Here is a 25,323-nt window from a genome sequence, read left to right as displayed (position 1 = left end):
GTCGTTTGATAACTATATTCATTCCTAATCTAATGCGCTTTTTTCAAAATTCGTATAAAGAAAAAAAATTTAAGAAAAAAATATTCTAATTCTCTTATAAAAATGCCCTATAATAATTTAAGGCGACAATACAATTGTCCTATAGTCCTATAAAAATGTTGACTACTATAAAAAGTACTCTTTGTCAATAGTTTATACCTATTTTATTTCCCCTCACAAAATAAAGTAAGTGTAAACTATTCAACGGTACAAAGGAAATACTTGTATGGCCAAGCGGCCAAGCCTATCAATCCACTGCTTTTTAGAGATATTTTTTAAAGTAACAAAGAGTTAAAAGAAATTCAAAACAAAATAAGAAAATTGAAGGAGCACGAGAAAGAAGTTTAAATTATGCAAAAACGGCCTACTTAAGGCATCGAACACGGGACTTCCAATCTAAATTGGATTACCAATGACAGAACTTAATCACCATTGTAATTTGGTTAATAGCGTACTGCTTTAAGTAAATGTGTACTGCGAACCATATTAAATCATAAGGTGATGGTTGGTGCCCAACTATATTATTCCTATTACGCTCTCTGATAGAGTCAAATAGTGTCGGCCTAATTAGGTAATTTTAGTTGAATAAACTTGTCATAAAGCCGATTTTGAATGTTAATCGTGGTATTTTCCGGTGATTCCACTTTTGTTGTAATTTGGATCATGTGAACTTGTTGGTGGTATTTACATCTCAAGGTAATTCAAGTACTTCATATTGGTAAGTTGAGATGAATGGATCATTTTGTACAAACTGACTCACAAGTCAAACCCGAGCCACTGTCAACCAAGGTGAAGAAGGAGAGCAAAAGGTAAGCCAAGGGAATAAGTTCAAAGTCAAGAAAAGTAAGCTAATGGAAGATTTGATACCTTGGCATAGACAAACAAGAGCCAAAATGAAGAATTGAAAACTCGATTTCACAAGGGTCAACTTCAAATGGATATATCTCGAGTTCTAGAGCTCGTATTGATGCAAGGCTAGTTGGAGGTGAAAGCTTGTGATCTTAGCTTTCCAACGGTAGGTCACACGCCTTGTTTGTCCAAGAAACGAGGGAGATATGGCCTTCGCAAGATGCTGCTGTCAGTTTGAAGCGCAGCCTGCGCAAATACGCGCTGCTATCGCAACTCTAGTTCCGTGTTTTGAGCTTTCTTAAGGGACTTAACCTAGATTCTCGTGCCTCCCTATATATATCTAGAATTTTGAGATCTAAGGGGACTACTACTGACATCATACAACCTCCTTACCATTAAGATCTCATGCTTGGCTTTAATCTTGTAATAATTAAAACTTAATCTTTCCTTAATTCATGTTAACCTTTCTTCATTTTATGGGTTGTAAGCAAACTATGCAAGGTTAATCTTTCTTTACTTGGTGTAATTTGATCAAAGTATCCAACTTTGATGTTGTAAGACTCCTAAATCTCTCTCAATTTATCTATTGTTCTTTCCTTTGTTCTTAAATTCTTATGTTGAGTTGATGAATGTATGAATTGATCACTCTTGCATCTTATTTACCCAACTATTGCAAATTCTAGAGAAATGGTTTAATCTATCTAGAATTGTTTGGAGCAAACTTGTTGTATGTTGATTTGGTTTAAAGGATTCATATTTCAAGTAGGAAATTACATGTCTTTTCTTGCTAGCATGGTTTAATCTAGTAGGATTTGATTCTAGCTTACATCTCTTGGCAAAAGCTTCATGCTCAATTCTAGTTTTCATTCATGGTTTAATGAGTTGTGGTTGGAATTGAAGGACTCACATATATGGTTTAATTGTGTGTGTCAATTTCTTGAGATGATAGTATTGGATAGATAACAATAGAGAGAAAAGAGTCAAACTTTATCATTGTTGGATTACTAAGAGAGAATTACACCAAGTCTTTCCCATATTTGATTGTTGCATATCTAGTGTTTGTTGTTTTGCTTCTATGATAAAAATTGCATCTTTACTTTTCCTGCTACTTCAAAACCAAACTTTCTCCATTTATGTCATACTACATGTTAACCATTGTTCATAATCATTGTTTGTTGATAAACATAATTAGTAGGTCTTGATTGTGGTTAGTGTCTTGATTAGTCCATAGAGTCCTAATTAGTAGTCAATAGTTTACAATTCAAGTCTTTAGCTTAAAAGTCATTCTCTTGGGATCGACCCTTACTTGCATTATATTGCTTTATCCATTAGAGTAATCTAGAGTATAGTTTGGCTTATATATTGTTAATTTGGTAGTTTAATTCTAGCATTTAACGACCTAGTTTTATTCTCTATCACTCCCTCACACAAATGCCCATTGGGCTTGAAGAGTGACTCCCCCGTACCGTGCCCAACTATATTATTCCTATTACGCTCCCTCACACAAATGCCCATTGGGCTTGAAGAGTGACTCCCCCGTACCGTGCGTGCCCAACTATATTATTCCTATTACGCTCCCTCACACAAATGCCCATTGGGCTTGAAGAGTGACTCCCCCGTACCATGCCCATTGGGCTTGAAAAGTGGTTAGTGCACATACTTCCCCGTAGCGTGTGTTGAAATTCCACTTCGTGAGTTATTGAGAAGTTATTGAGGTTGTCAGGGTTCGAACCTGTGACCTTCGATCACACTGACTCTGATACCATGATAGATAAACCATCTCAACCAAAACCTTAAGGTGATGGTTGAGACCACGATTTATAAAAGTAACGATTTTTTGTTTTAAATTGTTCGTAAAGTCTTTACGAGATCTTTAGTTTGGAAAAAAATTGTTGTTTTCGAGTTCGTGGCCGAGAAATATAGACGGCCAAAGAATTTTAACTAAAAAAGAGGGATACACCATAAAATATGAAAAAAAAACATGAATAAAAGAAGAGAGAAAAAGAGTGACCACTTAGTGAACAACTAGTATTGATCACGCACATGCATGCGCGGTATATAAAGCCTTTATATTTTAATTTATTATTTATAGATTTTAAATTGACGTTTTATTAATTTCTCATATATCATCACTTTTATTTTAGTATGAAAAACAATAGTGGAAAAGTTATTATAAGAGAAATGAATGAAGTCAAGAAATATGCCTTTACATTTTGTCACGGAAATAATAATATAAATTAATTTTTTTTATACGAAGTATGTATGTGTTAAATCATTCGCTTCTCTAGTACTTCCTCCGTTCCATTTGATTATTTACGTTTGATTACTTTTCTGTGGGGTAGAGAGGCCATTAAACAAGCAAATTACTTTTCTATCCTTCTCCAAAAATTCACCCCTACGGCCCTACCACTGACACTCTCCTCTTCACCAGATTTCACAACCAACATCATAATTAAGCTCCATCACCAAGTCCAACAATCAACCGCCGCCACCACATCCTCATCCGCCCGTCGATTTCTCCAGCGAACCCACCTCACCTACTCCACTCTCTCTTCATCCTTTACATTGGATTCCTCGTTGACTGCCTCACAACCTCACCGACGACGGAATCACGTCTTATGACACGCTCTTTCCATGAACGATCACTTTTTTTTTAGTCAAGCACTGATTTCTTAGTCGTCGGAATCACGACATCACCAATGATGAAATCATGTCATCGGCTCCCTCACTCCATGGATTTCTTGGTCAACCATTGATTTATCACCACTGAACGTTAGATCCCATTAATTATTTCGAACCACCACCGCCACCTCCGGAGATCTTGTATGTGTCACGTGAATAAGGTATACCTGGGTGGGTTGTCGGTGTGCGGTTGTCGCGAGGAGAAGCGAGGCTGTAATAGGAGTTAAAAAATGGTGGCGGTAGACTGGTTATGTGGTTGGCTTGTTTTGGTGGTACTAAAGGTGGTGTAGGTGGTGTTGCGTATGAGACTTGAGGTGAGCAAGAAGATGGGTAATGGCATGATGGTAGGAAAGGTGGGTGGAGGCATGTATGAATGAATAATGGTGGGCCAGAATTGAAGTTAATGAGGATATTAGTATAAGGGTAACTTGGCCTTTCCACGGCTTACAACATATCGAAAATTAGAAACGTAAACAATCAAGTGGAACGATCCAAAATGAAACACGTAAACAACTCAATGAAACAGAGGAAGATTATAACAATAGCACCTATAAAAGACTTAGCAATTTATAAGTTTTATTTATACCAATTTAGTTTGGGTCCTAATTTACAGAGTACATTTTTTACTCGTTACTATACACTTTTTCCAATATTACCCATCTCGTTTCCCCCTCTCAATCTCTCTCATCTTTTTTTTATCTCTTTTCATGTACTGCACCTTAATCGCCTATATATTAAAAGATTAACACATCTCTAAATTTTCCCGCTTAAATTTCCCGCCTAAGCAATATTTACCGGACAATATTTTTTCCTAATTAGTTTTCACTATCTATATTTACTATTGACCAATATTTTACCACCTAATTATCATAAATAATTGGTAACTTTTACATAAGTAAGGGCATAAGGCTAATAAAATATCTCCTTTGGACTATATATGCAAATTTTCTACCCTTTTCAAAATAGAGCTAAATCGTATTAGTTTAAATAATTATCAAATTCTCTAATATTTTTATCTAAAATACCGTGCAATCGCACGAGAGTTACACTAGTTTTTTTTTGTGAAACACCACCTTTAATATAGGGCACTTTGTGAAACACCACCTTCAAAAAAAATTCTGGTTTTTTATCACCTTTAAAAAAAAAATGTTAAACAGTACCAAATGGCCGGAGTTTGACTAAAATTAAAATAATTCCGGCATTGACTTTATATTCGACTACCTCCTCACTCCTTCACTTTCCTTCCTCACCATTATAACCCTCCAGCCCTCCTTCCTCGAGACTCCTTTACCCTCCTTCCTTTGTTTTCACCTTTTTCTCTTTTTTTTTTATGAGTTTGTGTTGGTATCTAATGTTTCCTTTCCCCTTAATTATCTTCACCAATTTCTTAAGCCAATATAAAAAAAATTTAGATTATTCATCTTTTCTTTTAAGTCACTAGTCCACTTCTAGGTTTAATCTATCAAAAGCTAAAGAAGCAAGAGTGAAGTGGGTTGTACATCTTCAATATCAGCTATACATGTGAGCCCTACATGTCCACATCATAAGGTGGAGGATGAGGAATGCTGGGCAGCAATAATCTCTACTTTTTACTACTTCGAGGGTACTGTATTCGCAACCGTCATTATACACTTTTTATTGCATCAAATAGATAGGAGAAAGGAGAGGAGATAGTGTAGATGAAATGAAGGGAAAAGAAATGGAGGAAAAATTTGGAGAGAAATGAAAAGAATAAAACAAGTAAATGCCGGAGTTTTTTACTCTTACCCAGATTCCGGTCATTTGGTGCTGTTAAATAATTATTATTTTTTAAAGGTGGCAAAAAACCAAAAAAATTATTAAAGATGGAGTCTTGCAAAACACAATTTTATAAGGTGGTGTTTGACAAAAAAACCTATGTACTATGCACAATTAAAAAAAATACAGTGAAACATTAACTTCCCCTCCCCCTAACATAACGTACCTACAACCACCCACTTGCACCCCGCCGGCCAACCTCCTCGTCGACCACTAGCAAGTCGCTGACTACCTCCAACCGGTGACCATCTACTCCACCCACCGGCAACCCTATTTATATCCCCTAAACCGAACCCCGCATCTCCCCTTACCCTTACCACATGGACACGCCTCCTCCCATCACCCTTATATTTTCTTAAAAGAAAAAACCTCTCGGAATGTTTGTTTTTTGTGCATCATGTGAAATAATAAGGCGCGAAACCCGTCCTTACTTATTTTATTGATTGAACACGATACTTGGTATAAAGATCAAGCGTGAGAAGAAGGGATTCTCTTTGACACAATCTCATTGAAAATTCCAACAATCATTGCCTTCTTGTCCGCACGGTGGGGATAGACATATGGGTAAAACAGCCGTAGCTACAGATACGATTCTCAATCAACAAGGTGAGTTCGCAAGAATACTCTTTGATATGGTCTTAATGAATAAATTTGCTGCCAGGGTCAGGCTCCCCTGAGCTAGATCGTAAACATGGCCAGTTGGATTAATGGGTCGTCCGGTTGGAAATGTATATTGGATTTGAATCAGATTTTGTAGAAACAGACATAGAAGTAGATGTGCCAGACGAGGCAGTCACCGAGCGCGAAAAAGAATAGTTTGGAGGTAGAGAAAGGGGCTTAGAGAGGCAGCTGCTGCACCTTCTAAAAAAATTATCAGTAACACCCCCTTCTTACCCGGCCAAGGTAATTGGGAGATGTTACCATCCCAATTTTCCGAGGCAGTGAAATTGGAATTACAATTAAGAAACTTCATTAAATAAATAACAAGTTTAGTGATTACATAAAAGTAAACAAATGAATCAATAAAATACAACTCGTCTATGACTACGTCATCCATGCCATACTACTTGACTCCGAGTACAAGGTGTTAGGTTCATATACCTATTATTAGACTCCTCTAATAGTGAACTAATTAACTAGTTAATTATTTGTTCTTTAGATCTAGTGCATGCATAACAAAATGAAAGATTTATAAGAAAACAATGTCCCTTACATTACTAATTTCGGTTTATGGGCACAAGTAAGGTCTCCTACCTTCACTTGTTCTTATGATGAGTATTAGGACGATCCTCCAAAGACCTCAAGTATAGAAGTCACTCCTCTTGATTGCACCCAAGATTATCCCTTATCCCCACTAAATAATATTTGCTAGATATTTGTTTAGTAGTTTACCTTAAATTGATTACTAATACTCATATATTACACTAATAATATTAGTAATTTTATTGAACAATTTGAATCAAACTTCACAAGTTTTTAGAGGAAAAACTATGAACAAGAGAGAGGTTTTGTTGCATGTTCATGTATAGAGAATATGATGGGAAAAATAAGAACAAAAGGCTCTCCCACTCATAAGGTGGTCCGGCCCTATGCTCTTAATAAGAGCAAAATTGTCTTCTCCAAACTCTTTTCCAAATGCTTTATTGGTAGAGTGATTTTTGGTAGGTGCAACATTACAAGTGTTGCTTGTGTCATAAACTTTTATGACAAAATAGAAGACTTAGGACAAGTGTCCTATGACCTCCAAAAATCGGTGCCTATGCACTAATTATGGTCCATTTTTGTCTTATAATATTTGTCCCACAAATGCTTATAAGTCTTATGTTTAATTATCTTACATAATTAAATATTAATTTGATCATACAACAATTATGACACAAATTAATAAACATATATTCACTCAACTTATTGAGTAATATTTTATCATTATATCAACATATAATGGGTCTCATAATAGCTAGTTAGTTAAATTCACAACCTCTTGTAAATGTAAATAACTAATTACCTCTACCTCGAAACATTTATAAAACCTCAACATAATTTAGTGAATTAACATATTAATCCACTAAATGTGATCTTATTTAATCACATTAACATAAGATACATATTTCCTCTTATTAAAAATAAATTGTTCATTTTTAAGGAATTAATCAACTTGTATCGACATACAATTAATTAACTTTTTAGATAAAGGCATCATCCTTTAGGTGTGACCTTAAGGGATCAACTGACCACCACCGTCCCACGATGACGAACGTCAAACTCTAGCAAGCCAATCGTTACCGATTAATGTTGATCAGTTGACTATATAATTGAATCATCCCTTACGTATTCTTTATATGAGATTTAATAATGATATTTAAATCTTGTGATCGCACTATTGTTGAGGACACATTTCCCAACAATCTCCCACTTGTCCTCGACAAGTGTGCGTCACCAATTCTCTTGTCCTATTACAATCTCCCACTCAATGCAAGGTGTCTTGCAGGTCGTACTTACATTTGATCATATCTTGAGTGGTTTTCTCGATCTGGAGATTAACTGTCTGACCGGAATTATCTATCATAGATACCTTCCGAGCGTGGCCACGCATTTCCAGTTAACTACTCCTCGAGTGGCCTTGAGATTTCAAACAACCCGGACAAGGGGTGGACAATTTCTATCGCCCTATTCCCTTCGTTCAGCCACAGTCCATCATAACCCAAAATATACCCAGTTTGACCTCATTTACGAAATCGTAGAGTATAAATCAAAGCTAATCAGAAGTTGTGCCAACTTGGGCGAATAGTCTCTAGTCAAAAGAATTGACTCATAAGAATACTATAGTAGCTCTTGCCACGACCAGGCTTTATGAATTACCGAACTCTATAAGCGGTCATTTGCCGACGATTGTCCCATACAGTCTGCCTATGTGATCGACTAGTCATCCCATATGACTCTATGGCACTTGAACTTGCCATCAATCGCATCACACTCTAGTAACTTGGAGACGTCACCTCATATAAGTAACTAGGGGCGAATACCATGTCAATCCAGTTCACTTTAATGGGGTTCAATTTGTCTCTACAACCCATTTGGATACAACAAGGTAGCGGGTGAGTTTAATAAAACTCAAACGATAAATGTGATTATCACATATGAACAGTCAATACACTATTACTACTTCATATTTTATAATCTTTAGTGTATTATAACACTAGTTAAAATGCAATACAAGCTTGGCAAGTGGATATACCCGATATCCATATATTCTAACTTTATTAATTGCTATTTCCTTCCATTCAATGTCATCTCTAATGACATGAATTTCTCTAAATATATGTCTAGACTTCATACTAGACCTGAGCTCTTTAACTTGAAAGAAGCTCCCACTGTTATCGCATAACTTGTGATAAAGTCATTTGTAGAGAGATTCGCCCTTAATCCCTACGTTGATCATTTAATCACTATTTACTTAGAATCCTTTTGTAGAATTTGCAATGCGTGAAACTAAAACACTTTTCTTAGTTTCTTACTCCTTAGTCAATAACATTAGCTTAGGATTTCATCAAATCCTTTTAAGCTTGGAAACTAAAGTTTGTGCAACCCTTCAACACAAACTTAGTTTATCATCCAAACATGTGTACAAGTCATCAATTGTACTTTAAGGCTTTCACAAGCCCGTCTAATGAATTAACTTATTATTGATTCATAATGTACCTTGCATATGGTACATCACAGCACGTGCGTTTGTTTGCATACATTCGTTCTAATGGCGGAAACATTAGTAATCGATTTCATGTTATCAACAACTTAATGGGTTCAGTGAACGACTATGATTCCATCATAGTAATTCCACTTTCATCATCATGAATAAGCCATTCAACTTTGTTGTTGTTCAACAGATGCGAAATATCTTATCCTCATAAGACTCTCAACTCTATGCCAATATTCTCTCACATAGATTCAAAATCTAGAATACTTTACATCCCTTTCCATGTCTCCCAATCACTCTTGCCAGAAGAGAGAATTGGTACATTATTCTCAATAAGTAATATGTTATCAACATACAAGACATAGAGAAACAATTCTAGCTCCCACTTAACTTCATGTATATCATGATTCATATCATGATTCTTCAATCATGTGAATGAAACAATTCACTATAATCACATGAACGAAAAGTATAATCCTTTAATGCTAGCTTAAGACCATCTTGTGATCACTTAAGATAGCTATGCATAATATGTTAGGATTCTTAGATCTTCATCTAAGGTTTTGTGTTTTAAAACACTTCCTTCTCTAAATTCCCATTTTAGAAAAGCGAATTCTATTTGCCATTCTTCATTAAAATGAAATGCGGCAATTCCTAACACAATTTATCTTGATCAACATCTTCATGTAAATCTTATGCATTTGTGTACTCTAAAGCTCTATTTACCTTTAAAGAGACCCTCACTTTAAAGTAAATCTACTCATGAGCAACAATTTTCGGATTATAATGCTTCGGCTCGTATGTAACAAGGTCATGATACTATCACTTTCACAAAGTAATATTTTTGTACAATAAGACATGTGCGATAAACTCCCACTGAACTATGCTCTCATACTATCTTCATAGATAATAGTTCAATACCAACTCTCACTCTATAATTCAATTACTTTCACAAAGTAACATTTCCACTATAAGAGATGTTTGTGACGATTCAATTTACTCTCACTCTATCTCTCAGAAATATATCAATATTCATGAGAGATAGCTTTGTGAGTCACAAACATATATATTTAACGGAGTATTAGGAGTTTATCTAGACTATGTATTAGCTTTCAAAGGGCCATCCTAACATGGCAGCTATATAATATACGAGTCTTATCCATGTCATCTGTTTAATAGACTCTCTATTCTAGGTATCTCATGGTTGACCATCCAATTAGAATTACTTGTCCGTTTTGGATTGCAAATTCCCAAAATTGAGTTCATCAACTCAAACCGACTCATATTAGTTTGATCTTATGGGTAGTGACGCTAGGTCATAATCCATCTTTAATAAATCAAATTTATTACTTAGATCTTTGCCACTACGATTGGGTCGTAATGCTTAGAACTTTATTCAATTGGTTCCCTACGTCATTTTAGAAATTTCTCAAATCTCTCAAATGCTTCACCTTTTATTAGATTAAGTAAATATACCCTTATCTACTTGAATCATTGGTAAAAGTGACGAAGTAGTCATAAATTCCCCTTGCGGTGATGCTTATTAGAACACATACATCGGCATGTATTAGTCTCAACAATCACTTGCTTGTGTCCCTTTACCACTAAAGGAAGTGCAAATTATATTGCAAAGGAGATAAGATTCGCATATTCCATATGATTGAAAATCAAATGGTCCAATAATTCTAGTCAACACTAGCGTTTAATGCGTTTCCCATTTACGTAACCTAATTGAAAAATCAAATGTACAAATCATTTGGATTACCTGTTATGAGTCTTTTGGTGCGTATTATGTAGATATCTTTACATGAGTTGGAACTGTCTAAAACTTGTATATCATAAAGATAAGTGACATGGCTCACATCCATGTCTATTTTCAATAAAATACAACAATTGTCTTTGATGACAAAATATAAATTCTTTCATGTCTCACATAGAAATGGAAATAATGTTTTAGACTAAGTGGGTACATAATAATAATTATGTAAATTATAACTCAAAGCTATTAGCAAAAACAAGTACATAAGTCCCTCTTGAAGTGGCGGCTACCCGAGCTCCATTTCATTGTCGGAGATTCATATCACTCTTGTTTAGCTTTTCCACATTTCCAAGTCTCACTTGGAGTAACAAGTCCAACTTTGATATCTTCTAAATACTTGGGGCAATTTCGCTTCCAATGGCCCATGACATTAGAATAATGACATTCATGGTAGGATGGAGCACCCTTCTTGGTTTTGTGGTAGTCTCACTATCAACTTCCAATTCACAATCGGATTTGGGTTTCTCACTCATCTTTGCCTTTCCTTTCTTAATACCAATACTCCTTTCATTTGCAAGGACACTCTTACTAGAACTCCCACTTAATTTGATATTTCTCCTTGTTTCATCAAACAAGGATATCTTGGAATCTGTGAGATTCCTCTCATATAATCCTCTTACCTGAGAGGTAGGCATGAGTATGTGAGTGGGAGGTGAAGAAGTAGTAAAAAGACAAAGATTTCCATCCTTACTAAAGCCAACGCGTAATTCTCTAGTCGTATCATTGTCATAATCGGAGCATTTTTCATCGTATGATAGGAGCTATGAATTAAGGTGATGGGTGTAGGAGTATAAGATGAATTGATTGCGAATAATTAACTACAAAATGGAAAATGAAAGAATTAATTATCATCTATCGTTTTAATAATACTCGTAAATTTAACTACAAGCATTGCATTTATATAGTGACCTCCACCCAACTACATAAATGATTCCAAGATCCAAATTCATATCAATTCGGGCACGGTGAGCCGATTAAACCCTTATTAATATAACTCGGTGGATTAACCTTTTAATCGATTCTACTTTTAGAACTCTCGGTCGATAAAAATTACTCTAATTCTCATCTTTAGCCCGGAACACATGCGACTACGGTCAACAATACTTCCGTTGAGCTCAATCCAAATTTCGATGTAATAACTTTTTACTACCCCACTTCGCCAACGTAACAAGGTTTGTATTACGGTGAAGCCGGATTAACTCCCTCATGAAATTGGTACTTCATGGGTTTCTACTATTTGGTAAGGCTATTTCTCAATTATTATATGTGAGAGGTCTTGTCAATTTATTATCTATCACGTTTTAAGTGAACTAAAGCGGTGAACTACGATAATTATAATTGACACGGTCGATGACTCGATATGATATGCATGTGTTGTTATGACGATTTGGCAATGCATGCAACATATTAAAAGAAATGCAAAGCAATAAATAAAATTCCTAGTATGGCCTTCCTAAAATAGAAAATCAAATAATCTATTACATATTCGGAAACCAACTCCTTTGGTCCCTTGAATCTTCAAGTGGCACGCCTCCCAAGACACCGTCTTTGTCGGATCACCTTTCCGAATGACACCGTCTTTGAAGATGCTCCATAATTACAAATAATAATAAAAATACAAAGCTATTCCTATTATACATTTGTAAAATGGAAAAACTAATGAAATAAAAATAAAAATAAAGGTGATACGAGATCACATTAAATTACAACCGAATTAATATTCCCTTTCATTACGGGTAATACCGATTAAAACTAAGGCCATACTAAGATAAAATTACATAATTCAAAATTATATAAATAAAAGACATTCAACAATTGAAATATGCAGCATTATAATATGTACCTAGCATGCAAAATCATGTGCCAAATCGCCCTATTTAACTTATGTCGTACATATAACCCGGTTTCATGGAAATGCGTGATATTAACCTTTTAAAATCACTAATTAACACTTAAATCACATCTAAGCTCAAGTTAATTATCCTAACACATTTTAGGACTCAAAAATCAGTCATCACTAAATTTTTGACAATAATTCAACTTGATTTAATTTTATGCTCATTTTTGACCTTAAAAACACAATATTTATGAAATAAATCCAAATTAATTCATAAAATTTTCAAAAAATGAATTTTAAATTTTTGAACATTCTGGAATAAATCCATGACACTCATAATGTCAAAAATAATGGTTAAAATTTTCGAATTAATTTTGAGAAAATATAGTTGCATATTTATCGTATTTATCTCATATTAATGCAACTTAAAATAATTTTCTCAAGCCATGCAATACGTTTTAGCTAATTTTTGCTAAAATAGTCACTATTTATGCCATTTTTACTCAAAAATCCATAAATCATGCTAAAGAAGATATTTAAATCTAGAAATTTACATACTCTCTGTAAATCTTGCATGTGACATCATATTAAAAGATCATGGCTTAATTCGAAATTTAACTATTTTTAACCATTTTACCTCTTTTAATCCATCTTTATCTCATAAAAATCATAAATCATGCAATATTAATCAAATTAATACGTCCTTTTACACACAACTTGTAAAATATGCATGTGAGGTCATATAAAGTTTCCAAGGTCATAAACGAAATTTAACTATTTTTAGCATTTTAATTCCCATTTTAGTCATAAAAATGTAATAAAATGACCAACAATTCTTAAAATGAGCAATAAATTTCCATGAATCATAAAAATGACCTAAAAACATTTTAGGACCAGAATATATAACATGCATGGTGATTTCGTGGCTTATACTTATATATCACAAATTTTTAAGTTTTATATGTTAACCTTTTAACTCGGAAAAACAATAACCGATTATGCATGCAACATCCTTATGCTCTGATACCACTTGTTAGGTTCATATACCTATTATTAGACTCCTCTAATAGTGAACTAATTAACTTGTTAATTATTTGTTCTTTAGATCTAGTGCATGCATAACAAAATGAAAGATTTATAAGAAAACAATGTCCCTTACATTACTAATTTCGGTTTATGGGCACAAGTAAGGTATCCTACCTTCACTTGTTCTTATGATGAGTATTAGGACGATCCTCCAAAGACCTCAAGTATAGAAGTCACTCCTCTTGATTGCACCCAAGATTATCCCTTATCCCCACTAAATAATATTTGCTAGATATGTGTTTAGTAGTTTACCTTAAATTTATTACTAATACTCATATATTACACTAATAATATTAGTAATTTTATTGAACAATTTGAATCAAACTTCACAAGTTTTTAGAGGAAAAACTATGAACAAGAGAGAGGTTTTGTTGCATGTTCATGTATAGAGAATATGATGGGAAAAATAAGAACAAAAGGCCCTCCCACTCATAAGGTGGTCCGGCCCTATGCTCTTAATAAGAGCAAAATTGTCTTCTCAAAACTCTTTTCCAAATGCTTTATTGGTAGAGTGATTTTTGGTAGGTGCAACATTACAAGTGTTGCTTGTGTCATAAACTTTTATGACAAAATAGAAGACTTAGGACAAGTGTCCTATGACCTCCAAAAATCGGTGCCTATGCACTAATTATGGTCCATTTTTGTCTTATAATATTTGTCCCACAAATGCTTATAAGTCTTATGTTTAATTATCTTACATAATTAAATATTAATTTGATCATACAACAATTATGACACAAATTAATAAACATATATTCACTCAACTTATTGAGTAATATTTTATCATTATATCAACATATAATGGGTCTCATAATAGCTAGTTAGTTAAATTCACAACCTCTTGTAAATGTAAATAACTAATTACCTCTACCTCGAAACATTTATAAAACCTCAACATAATTTAGTGAATTAACATATTAATCCACTAAATGTGATCTTATTTAATCACATTAACATAAGATACATATTTCCTCTTATTAAAAATAAATTGTTCATTTTTAAGGAATTAATCAACTTGTATCGACATACAATTAATTAACTTTTTAGATAAAGGCATCATCCTTTAGGTGTGACCTTAAGGGATCAATCGACCACCACCGTCCCACGACGCGATAACGCAAACTCTAGCAAGCCAATCGTTACCGATTAATGTTGATCAGTTGACTATATAATTGAATCATCCCTTACGTATTCTTTATATGAGATTTAATAATGATATTTAAATCTTGTGATCGCACTATTGTTGAGGACACATTTCCCAACACAAGGAGCGGCCCAAATCCCGATCATGTCAACAAGCAAACTTGTACTCAACATGCTCCTCATATGATCGGAAATATCATATGGATTGACATAGGATACCCCGAAAATAGGTGACAATTACACAGACGCACAACACGTCAGTTTCAATAAATAAAGTGTGACACAACTCAAAGTGTGTGAGTATGTAACATGACTAGGGATGTCAGTGGGGCGGGTTTCGGCGGGTCTCGCCCCACACCCGCCCCAAGTGGGGTGGGTGCGGGTAATGATTTGATGGGCCGTGGGGCGGGGATGGGTTTCAAAAGTGTCATTCGTCGCGGGTCGTGGGGCGGGTGTGGGTATCACGTGATACCCATCCCATACCCACCCCGCACCGCCCGCCTCGCTCCGCTTATACCCGCCTTACTCATAAACCTAGACAAATTTATACTATATAAAAATAAAATTTATAACTTAAATAAAAAGCTTAAACCATTTTTTTCATAAACCTAGACAAATTCAATCTACTTCTTAGTTCTTACCTACCCAAATACCCAACAACCTAAACCCAAAAAAAAAAAACGTTAATCCTCAAAATATTTTGTGGTTTGAAAAACCGGTGTAATAGTTAAGTAAATGTTAGACCATTTTGCGGAAACTTATTTGTATAAAATGTACAAGAGTACGAGACTAGTATGTTTTAGATCCAAGATTTATATTTTTAAAAATTGTTTTGTGAGGAGATAGGTAATTTAGCGGGACGGGGACGGGTTTGAAAAGTTCAACCCGCTGCGGGTCGCGGGGCGGGTGTGGGTACGCATTATAGTTCGCAGATGCGGGTGCGGGTTACCCATCCTCCGCACCGTCCCCGCCCCATTGACATCCCTAAACATGACTATGATATGAATGACACGCTATAAAACAACCACCACCACGGCACCGGGATACGCCCAGACATACCGACAACCACACTGGTACCGGGACACGTCCAAACATACCAACAACCACACACAGGTATCGGGACACGCCCAGACGTACCGGATCTGGAAGCCAACCGGATCCCCTACCAGACGTCATGTCTCAACCACACGAGTCCCTCCGTAACTCAAGCCATTAATGTGCACATCCGTCTTAGAGTGGGAAGCTCCAAGAGGCGACTCAAGCGTAAGACGGTCTCCCAACCGCCTTAAGTCTCCATAACAACAAGTAATCCACCATGTCCTCCGAAATACAAGACAATACAATAAATGAAAGATTCCGTATAACATGCCAGCTACCCACTCATTCAATGCAATTAACCAATGTCATGTTATAATGTAATGATCAGTAAAATATGACTCAAATGACCATTCAAACGTATATTAAAACTGAGTAGGATTAACCTACCTTTTAGCAATCCCGTCAAATAAGCAAGCAAACAGATACAAATGTGATCCTCCATAAAATCGGCACCTAATTACAATAATTAAATATATTTAGTTACTAACTAATCTAATCTAATTAAACTAAATACGAATTAATTAATTACATATAAACCCGTCTTAAAGCTGTTCCAATCCCGTCTTAACTACCCACACTCGAACTCCCCCTAGCCCCGACAACCACCGCCTCCGCTGCCACCGTGGACCACCACCGCCGGCCATGGTGGCCCACGACTAGCAGCCCAAAACCACGGCAGCACGACCCCGACACACGGTCATAACGACAACAACACCACCACGTTAACCACCGCCAACCTAACCACCAGCCACCACCGTTCCCTCCTCCTGCCGACACCAGCAACCACCCCGCACACCCACACGACAATGACGATGGTAGTAACCACGACAACCACCAACAAAACGCAACACTAATCCACGACCAAACAGTCTGTACACTCCCCTTTTACCACCTATTTCCGCCACCTACAACCACCCAAACCACCACCCACGACCACTATACTCTCCTCACTACCCCCCCAAGGGATCCCTAAGTCAGCCACGAAAGACGGGTTAAAAATCCGAATTAAGACAGTCACACAACAACAACTAAACCGTGTAGATCTACTTGGTCAAACCCATTTTTGGGCGGTCAACGGTGGTCCAAGGGTGGTCAACGGCAGGTCTAGGGTGAGTCAAGGTCGATGCGGTCAATTAAAATAATATATAAACTAGTGTGATGCGGTTTACCTTACGATCTCGAGGTGGAGGGGCAAAAGACGATCTTTATTCTCTTCCTTTTCTTCTTCTTTTCTCTCTCTCTCTCTCTCTCTCTCTCTCTCTCTCTCTCTCTTCTAATTTGATGATTGGTCGAGTCCTCTGTGGGCTTAGATTTCGGTTACTTGTCGTTAGGAGCACCTAGACCAAAACAATATTTATAACTTCACAAACAACTCTACTACTAGTAAAGAGGCAAGTAAAGGTCGGATCCCAAGGGACGGGTATTAATGTAGGATTTTCGATTGCAAGTAGTGGTGCCTAAGGGTGTCACAATTTGGGTTGAGATAAGAAGATCACTAAACTAAATAACAATAAACGTAAATAAGCAAGATGACTAAAATGAGATGTAAACAATTGATTAAAAGCACTAGGGTGTCATGGGTTCATAGGGTATTCATGGGAATTGATCACACAAACATATTCTCAAATTATAAGCAAGCAATTATTGTTGTGATAGGATCGAGTTGGCTTATATCTTACAATCCTAGGAAGGTTTGGGTCCCGGAGCCGAATCGATTAGATTGTACAACACCTATAAGTCGACTTAATCCTCCCTACTCAACTATATGCATGGTCTAATGAGACTCTAGTTGGTTTATGTCTTACAAGTCTCATTGAAAAGGTAAGTGATGGGTAAAAAATGCAAGGATTCATAGGCCCGCATTTCATCAAACATAACATGTGCATAAGTTGAGGTCACAACAAGCAAGCAAATAAATTATGAAAATATATTAAATTAAGCATGAATCATCCCCTATGTTGGCTTCCCCTAATTCCCCATTAACCCTATTTAAGGAAACTACTCACTCATTATCAAGTTTGACATGTTAATAAGGTTGTCAATCATATTAACAAAGCAAAACATGATGAATGAATGAAGATGATTAACAATAATTAAAAAGGGATTAAGAGAATTATACCTAATGATGATTCCAAAATAATAATGCAAAGAATAATAGAAGTACTTGATGATTGATGGAAGGTTGTCAATCTCCCAATAAACCCAAATAATCTTCAATTACCCAAAATAAAAGATGAACAATTGAGAAATTAAGGAAATGAGATTTGTATTAAGACTTGATTAAAAGTTGATTACAAGATTAAAGAGAGATTAGAATAATATAAACTATACTAAAGATTGATAAGATGAGCATGATAATCTAATTAGACTAATGGGGTATTTATAGTGGGGATTAGGTGCACAAATTAGGGTTACTAAGGGCTTAAATGACGATTAAGTCCTTGAGGAATCGCTCATCTCAAGAAAAGATGCGGGTCTCCTTTTAGCTAGTCTTCCAAAAATATGCGCATCTCGGATGAAGAAAGAAGGGGGCGTGTTTCTCTGGAGGACAATCCGAGCGTCAAAAGGGTCGGGACGAGCGGATTGTGTGGGTGCTGGACGAGTGGCCTGGCAGCTTGGACGCTCTGCCTGTGGTACTTCTGGACGGGCGTCCCGAGGGGTGAGACGCTCGGACCTTGGCTCAGTTTGCCATTTCTTCTTTTCTTCTTTTCTTCTTCCAACAATCCTCCGGGATTTTGTCGGTGATGCAAGGATCTTCTTCATCATTGCCCATCTACTACATTATGTACAAAGGCCTTCTAGTCTTGTCTTCTCTTTGATGCTTGGTCATTAAATTCGATCAATTTAGCTCTATTTTGCCATGAAAATGCAAGGTTTGCACTCCTCTCCTACCAAGGAAACAAAACCTCAAAGAATATGCAAAACAAAGGACTAAAGATAGTAAATGTCCCAAATATGCACTAAAAAGCATAGGAACGAGGCTAATTCGGGGACTAAATATACTCAAATATTGATCACATCAAATATCCCCAAACCGAACCTTTTCTCGTCCCGAGTAAAGAGGTGACAAAACTAGGACCCTTATTTTAAACTATCCTACTAATATAACCGATATGAGACAATTAGCGGGTCTCACTCCACCCCTTCAACTCACAACAAGACAACCATGAGGTATGATGCCTTCTTGCAAGGCAAGGTGGGTCTTGCCAAAATGGCGACACATCCAATCATTAAAGCACACAAAATCAAGTAATGGATGCATCTACAAAAAGAATAGCCACTTTCCTCATCTAAGTGGCGGAAATTATCTAAAGGGGAAGCAATTCAAGGGTACACACTCCTTTATAGATATGGTTTCTTCAAACTACTAAGCCTAGAAGGATACCAATAAATCACCTCCAAGTTGTGTCAAGCTAGGGTACATTTGTCCTCAATCGTTAAATGTTTTTGTCAAGAATAGACTCCCTATGGTGTTAGAAACACTGGAGGATCGCGGAATTCCCCTTCTTGCCTCGACAAGAAGAAGGGTCGCCCCCTCTCTACCTTGCACAAAAATGAATACGATGGATAAAGGTATCAATTGAATTTGAGTTTCATGTGGGAGTTTGCTTTTGTTGTTGTTTTTCCACCCAATTTCTTGTGGCATTTGACATTTGAGAACACTTTCTTTTTGCCATTTCTTTTGATTTTTGGCATTTCAATACTTGACAACTTTCAACTTTTGCATTTTCTTTTGAACATTTTCAAAGTCACCTCAATTAGTAACGAGGGTGCTTATATTTGAAGCATAGGAGCTTTCATTTTTGTTACTCCTCTTTTCTTTTGATGCATTTGCAAACTTTTTGGCTTTTCTTTTCATTTCTTGAACTCAAATTTGAATAATATTTGTGCCCATTCCCTTTGATGACAAAATGTATGGTAGAACATGGATGAATGATGGTTGCATGGTTTCAAGGGTCACCTTGGAATAAACGGTTGCCAAGGAGTTATCACACCACAAGGTACTCTTGACTAGGCCTTAATCCATGGGTCAAAGGATACTAGCATGACACATCGTAGGGTGTTTTACAAGTATTCTAACAAGCAAAGTCTTAAAAAGAAAAAGCATCTACTAGGGCCTTATATACACTTGTCAAGCTTCCTAAATAGACGATTTCGCAATTTTTTTCCTAAATGCAACTATATGCCATGATGTAACTAACATATATACATCCTAATGCATATGCTTCTACCAACTAGTATGCCAAATAATCTAAATGCAAGTCCTAAATTCACATTGTTTATACCACATCAATCAAAATAAAGCCACATAGTCATTAACATAAAGAGGAAAAAAGGAGATTGGAAAGATCATACTATGCGGTCTTCAATATCCTCATGTCTCGGACGTGGCGTAGTCAATCAATAAGAACAAGGATAAACAAACACAATATATACAAAATAATATATACAAGACTATACTATAAAGGAAATGAACTTGTTTTTGGATTTCCACTCTTTCAATTTTTTTTGGATTTTTCGAAATTTTTGATTTTTTTTTGGATTTTGAATAAAAGTCAAGTTAGAATTTCCCATCCCCACACTAGTATGGGCATTGTCCTCAATGGCCAATACGATAGGAAATTATGCAATGAATATGCATGATTTCTAAGCTAAATGCAAACTATACTAAGCTACACTACATGATTCATGTGTTTTTTTATGGTGGAGAACATAATTTAAATTAGCTCCCAATGCATGTGGACTTCCCCAAACCAAAATAGACATTATTTCTAATGTCATGAATTTCGGGGGAGTTTATGCACATGGGATGCAATGCATGAAACTAAAGATTGTCATTTTGGATTTTACAAGTCGGGAACAAATATAAAGAACACCTTAATGAAGCTAAGGTCTTAGTCCTCTAATGTTGCTAGGACTCCACAAAATGATCAAGATAAAATAAAAACAAGAGAAGTAGACTAACCATAAGGGAGGTGTAAGAATGTAGGAGCCTCCAAAGTTTGCTAATCCTCGCCCATCGTATCATCATCATCATCATCTTCCTCTCTTGAGGCATCATCAACCTCCATAGATGTGGAATCATTTCCACTCTCACTTTCACTTGCTTGTTCTTCCTCACTTTCCTCTTCCTCTTCTTGGACTTCTTCTTCTTGAACTTCTTCTTCTTCTCCTTCTTGGTCACCACCCTCTTCAACAACCATATCCTCTCCACCCGGTCTACCACCACTAGGAATGCTAGGAAAGAATAATTCCCTATCCTCCCAACTAGGCAAAGGACAAGACAGATCAAGAAGTCCTTGCCTAACTAGATGTAGGAGGGGAGGATATTGGGCCCTGTAAGCATCCACTCTATTATTGTAAGCTTGCTTGTGCATTTCCCTCATGAGTAGTGTCAAGTAATCATTTCCCACTTCGACATCCTTAGGTTTGAACTCGTGGTATTCAAATGGGTAAGGTGGGGTGATAATGGAGGAGGAGGGCTCGGAAATTTCGCCCCTTTGTTGTTGAATGATATACTCGATCTCTTCGGAGAGTGGGAGAAGGTACTTCGCTCGGTGGACATTCAATCGGCAAATTTTGGAAGGCAAGGTGAAGGATCTAGCTTCATTTGTTAACCACCCATATTTGTTGTCAAGAGTGTCGTGCTTGACCCACTTGAACTTGTGAATCATGGTGTCCATATCAACAAGATTGCCTCCTTTAACCGGCACATAAGTGTTGTTTTTGTTGAAATCCTGGTTAAAATGCTTAGCCAAATGGGTAACTAGTCCTCCATTGACAATAAAGGCGGTGCCTTCTTTGCCACAATCGACATTAAGCCATCGTTCAACTAAAAGTCTTAGCGCATTGTATGGCTTGGTAAATTCCCTCCCAATGTTCAAGGCCGACTCAAGAAGTATACAATCGAGTTTGGTAAGATGATTTGTGCCATTTCTAGCTATCAAAGTATTCCCAATGACCTTATGCCAACTCTAATGCCCGGATGGTGGACTAAGAGAGCACGACAATCATGAAAGCGTATGAATTTCTTTCTGGAAATTGCCATCCAAAGAGGAGTGGGGTCATACTTGATATGAGTCTTTGTATATTTCGGGTTATCACTAAGGCCTAATATCTTACCCAATTCTTCATAAGTTATGCGCCTATTAACATTTTCAAGACGAAACTCGATGTTGGTTTGAGTCTCAACCCTTGTGACTTTCAAGGAACTTAAAAATTCCAAGGTGAGGGAGGGGTATGTCAATTCTTTCATTGTAAATAATTTACCCAATCCCATAGACTCAAATAAGGTTTTGGTTTGTTCAAGAACACCCAATTTTGACAATGCATCTTCACAAATAAACTTAGTAGGCATGATGGTTTTCTTAGCAAAGAGAATGAATTTCTGCCTATGAGAGTCAGAAGTGAAAATTACCTCCGGATAATTGGATAATTGTTCAATGACCGGAGTTGTTGATGTTGTAGCTTCCATAGGGGGATCTTGTTGTTGAACCTTCAACCTTGCCTCATGGACTACCAATGCTTTTGACAATTGTTTTGCTTGAAGAGCTAGTTGCCTTTTTGAAAGTGTCTTCTTTTGGGGTGCCTTGTTACCTACTTTAGTTCTTGCCATTTTCCTTTGCTTGATTACACCAATGAAAGATTGAAATCTTCAATTTTTAGTGATACCCAAATCGATTTAGGATGAATGAATGTTGCTTTGTATCCTAAAAATCGACTCAAAAGTTGAAGATTTTGGTGTTTGAATCACTTGTTGTTGCAAAAGGAGTGATTAATTTTTATTGTGAGGAAGTTTGGATTTGATTTGGTTGAGTTTGGTTAAGGAAATTTGATTTTGTTGATGGAAAGGATGAGGGTTTTGGGGTTTTTGGGTAATGGGTAGTGTTTATAGGTTGAAGAAATGAGAATGAAAAGGAGAAGAGGGTTTTAAAACACCTGTTATTTTTGAAAATGCAGTGGAGGACGAGCGGACCAGGTGTCAGGATGCTCGGATTCTTCAGTGTTTGGCTCAGAAAAAGACGCCACAGGACGAGCGTCTTTCTGAAAAGACGAGCGGATTCTTTATGGAGGGACGAGCGTCTTTCTGGGTGGACGCTCAGATTCCTTTACAAAGAAAATCCCAGAATTTTTGCAGCAAAAAGATGAGCGTCTTTTGTTAAGGATGACCGTCCAGAATGAGACGAGCGGATTCTCAGCTGAGACGCTCGGATTCTTTGTCAGACCAGATTTTTATATTCTGCAACTCTACCAGACGAGCGTCTGGTGACTTGGGATGCTCGGGTTTCTTCAGGACGAGCGGATTGCTCATTTGGCCGCTCGGATTCTTCCTTGACCACACGGATTCAGGTCCATCCGTGGGTACTTCGTAACCCGTGTCATTTTCATTCTTTAATTCTCGTGTTCTTCATTGTAGGAGCCCTACAAAGGCATGAATAGCCTAGGCAATTGTTATCCCCACACTAAGGTAAAGCACTACACATCAATAAAATCATAAGTCCCTCCCTCACTTCTCTCAAAATGATGAATATCTTGATCAAGGCACAAAAATATAAATCCAAAAATGATAAAAATGCAATGTAATAATTGAAATGCAAGTTAGGGAGTTAGAATATTTACAAATGGTGGTTTAGGGAGGACTCCACCAAACTCTCATCCAATGTGAGATGTCAAGGGGGCATGTTCAAGGTGTTGTTGATGTTACTCAACACCTTGAAGAAGTAGTCGAAAGCTTGCTCATTATCATGATAAAGGTCCTCAATAGATTTTTGCACTTGTTGTTCTCCATGATGGTCTTGGTTCATAGCATTACCAATATAGGGATTGAATATCCCTTCAAATTCATCATCCCAAAGACCGCAAACTTTGTCTACTTGATCATTAAAAATTTCTTGAGTTGATGGAGACAACTCTCCTTCTTTCCTGTCTTGGCCAATGAGGTCATCTTCTTCACTTGTCATAGGTGAGCTTTTCAAGCTCTCATTGTTGCTATTTCCTTATTCTTTTGATGGAGCATCATCTACTTTCTTTTTCCATTGAAATTCCAACTTCTTCCTATCATCCTTCCGGCTATAGTGATCAACCATAAAACATGGCTCATGCAATCGGGGAGCTCTCATGGTCTTGTCAAGATTAAAAGTGATGGTTTCATCTCCCACTTCAAGGGTGAGCTCTCCATGCTTCACATTGATCACTGCTCCCGCGGTGCGCAAGAAAGGTCTTCCTAAGATAATAGGAATGTTGGAGTCTTTTTCCATGTCAACAATAACGAAATCCACCGGGATGAAGAATTTTCCAATTCTCACGGGAACATCTTCCCATACCCCTAAAGGTGTCTTTGTTGATCTATCCGCCATTTGAAGCGTGATGTTGGTACATTTGAGTTTTCCCATTCCTAGCCTCTTGCTAACCGAATATGGCATGACACTAACACTTGCCCCAAAGTCACATAAAAATTTGTTGATTGTAGTGTCACCAATAGTGCATGGAATGGAGAAACTTCCCGGATCCTTGAGTTTTGGAGGTGAACTCTCTTGAAGGATGACACTACTCACCTTAGTGAAGGCAATAGTCTCAAGCTTCCGGATTGTTTTCTTCTTCGTAAGGATGTCCTTCATGTACTTTGCATAGGCCGGAACATGATTGATCAATTCCGTGAAAGGAATCGAGACTTCTAAATTTTTCACAATTTCCATGAATTTTCTAAGTTGGTCATCAAACTTAGGCTTAGCTTGACGACTTGGGAATGGAAGTCTAATCACAATGGGCTCCTTCTCTTTAGCCCTTTCTTCACTTTTCTTTGAAACTTCTTGATTGGCGGGTTCTTCTTCCCTAGAGTTTTGCACAACTCTTTCCTTGTCACTAGCTTCCACAACTTCATCCTCAACTTGCTTCTTTGGTCCTTCATATCTCGTACCACTTCTCAATTGAATGGCACTAACCGTTTCATGTCTTGGGGGATTATTTTGAGGTGGTAATTGCCCCTTTTGTCTTTGAGAGCTTGAAGATGCTAGTTGAGTCATTTGAGTTTCCAACATTTTTGTGTGGGCTAGGATGTTGTTGATGGTGATGTCTTTTGCTTGGCTATCTTTTTGCATTTGAGTGAAAAATTCTTGTTGATTATTTTGCATTTGGAGGACCGCTTTTTGAACATCAAAACCTTGGTCACTTTGTTGATTGTATGGAGTTTAATTTTGATAACCTTGGTTTTGGTTGTAAAAGGGTCTTTGATTTTGGTTTCTCATGGGAGGTGGGGTGTATGTTGGTTGAGGGGTTTGA

General features: G+C 36.8%; 1 protein-coding gene across 1 annotated transcript in view; it reads left to right on the top strand.

Moving 5' to 3' along the window:
- Positions 1 to 25,323, top strand: part of LOC141658929 (uncharacterized) — a 177,454-nt gene that overhangs the window by 134,100 nt on the left and 18,031 nt on the right. The gene's annotated exons all lie outside the window — the stretch shown is intronic.

Source organism: Silene latifolia, chromosome 6 (genome assembly GCF_048544455.1).
Source record: "Silene latifolia isolate original U9 population chromosome 6, ASM4854445v1, whole genome shotgun sequence".
In the NCBI taxonomy this organism is placed as follows: Eukaryota; Viridiplantae; Streptophyta; class Magnoliopsida; order Caryophyllales; family Caryophyllaceae; genus Silene; species Silene latifolia.
The sequence above is the reverse complement of the archived record's forward strand: the minus strand, read 5'-3'. Positions and strand labels throughout refer to the sequence as shown.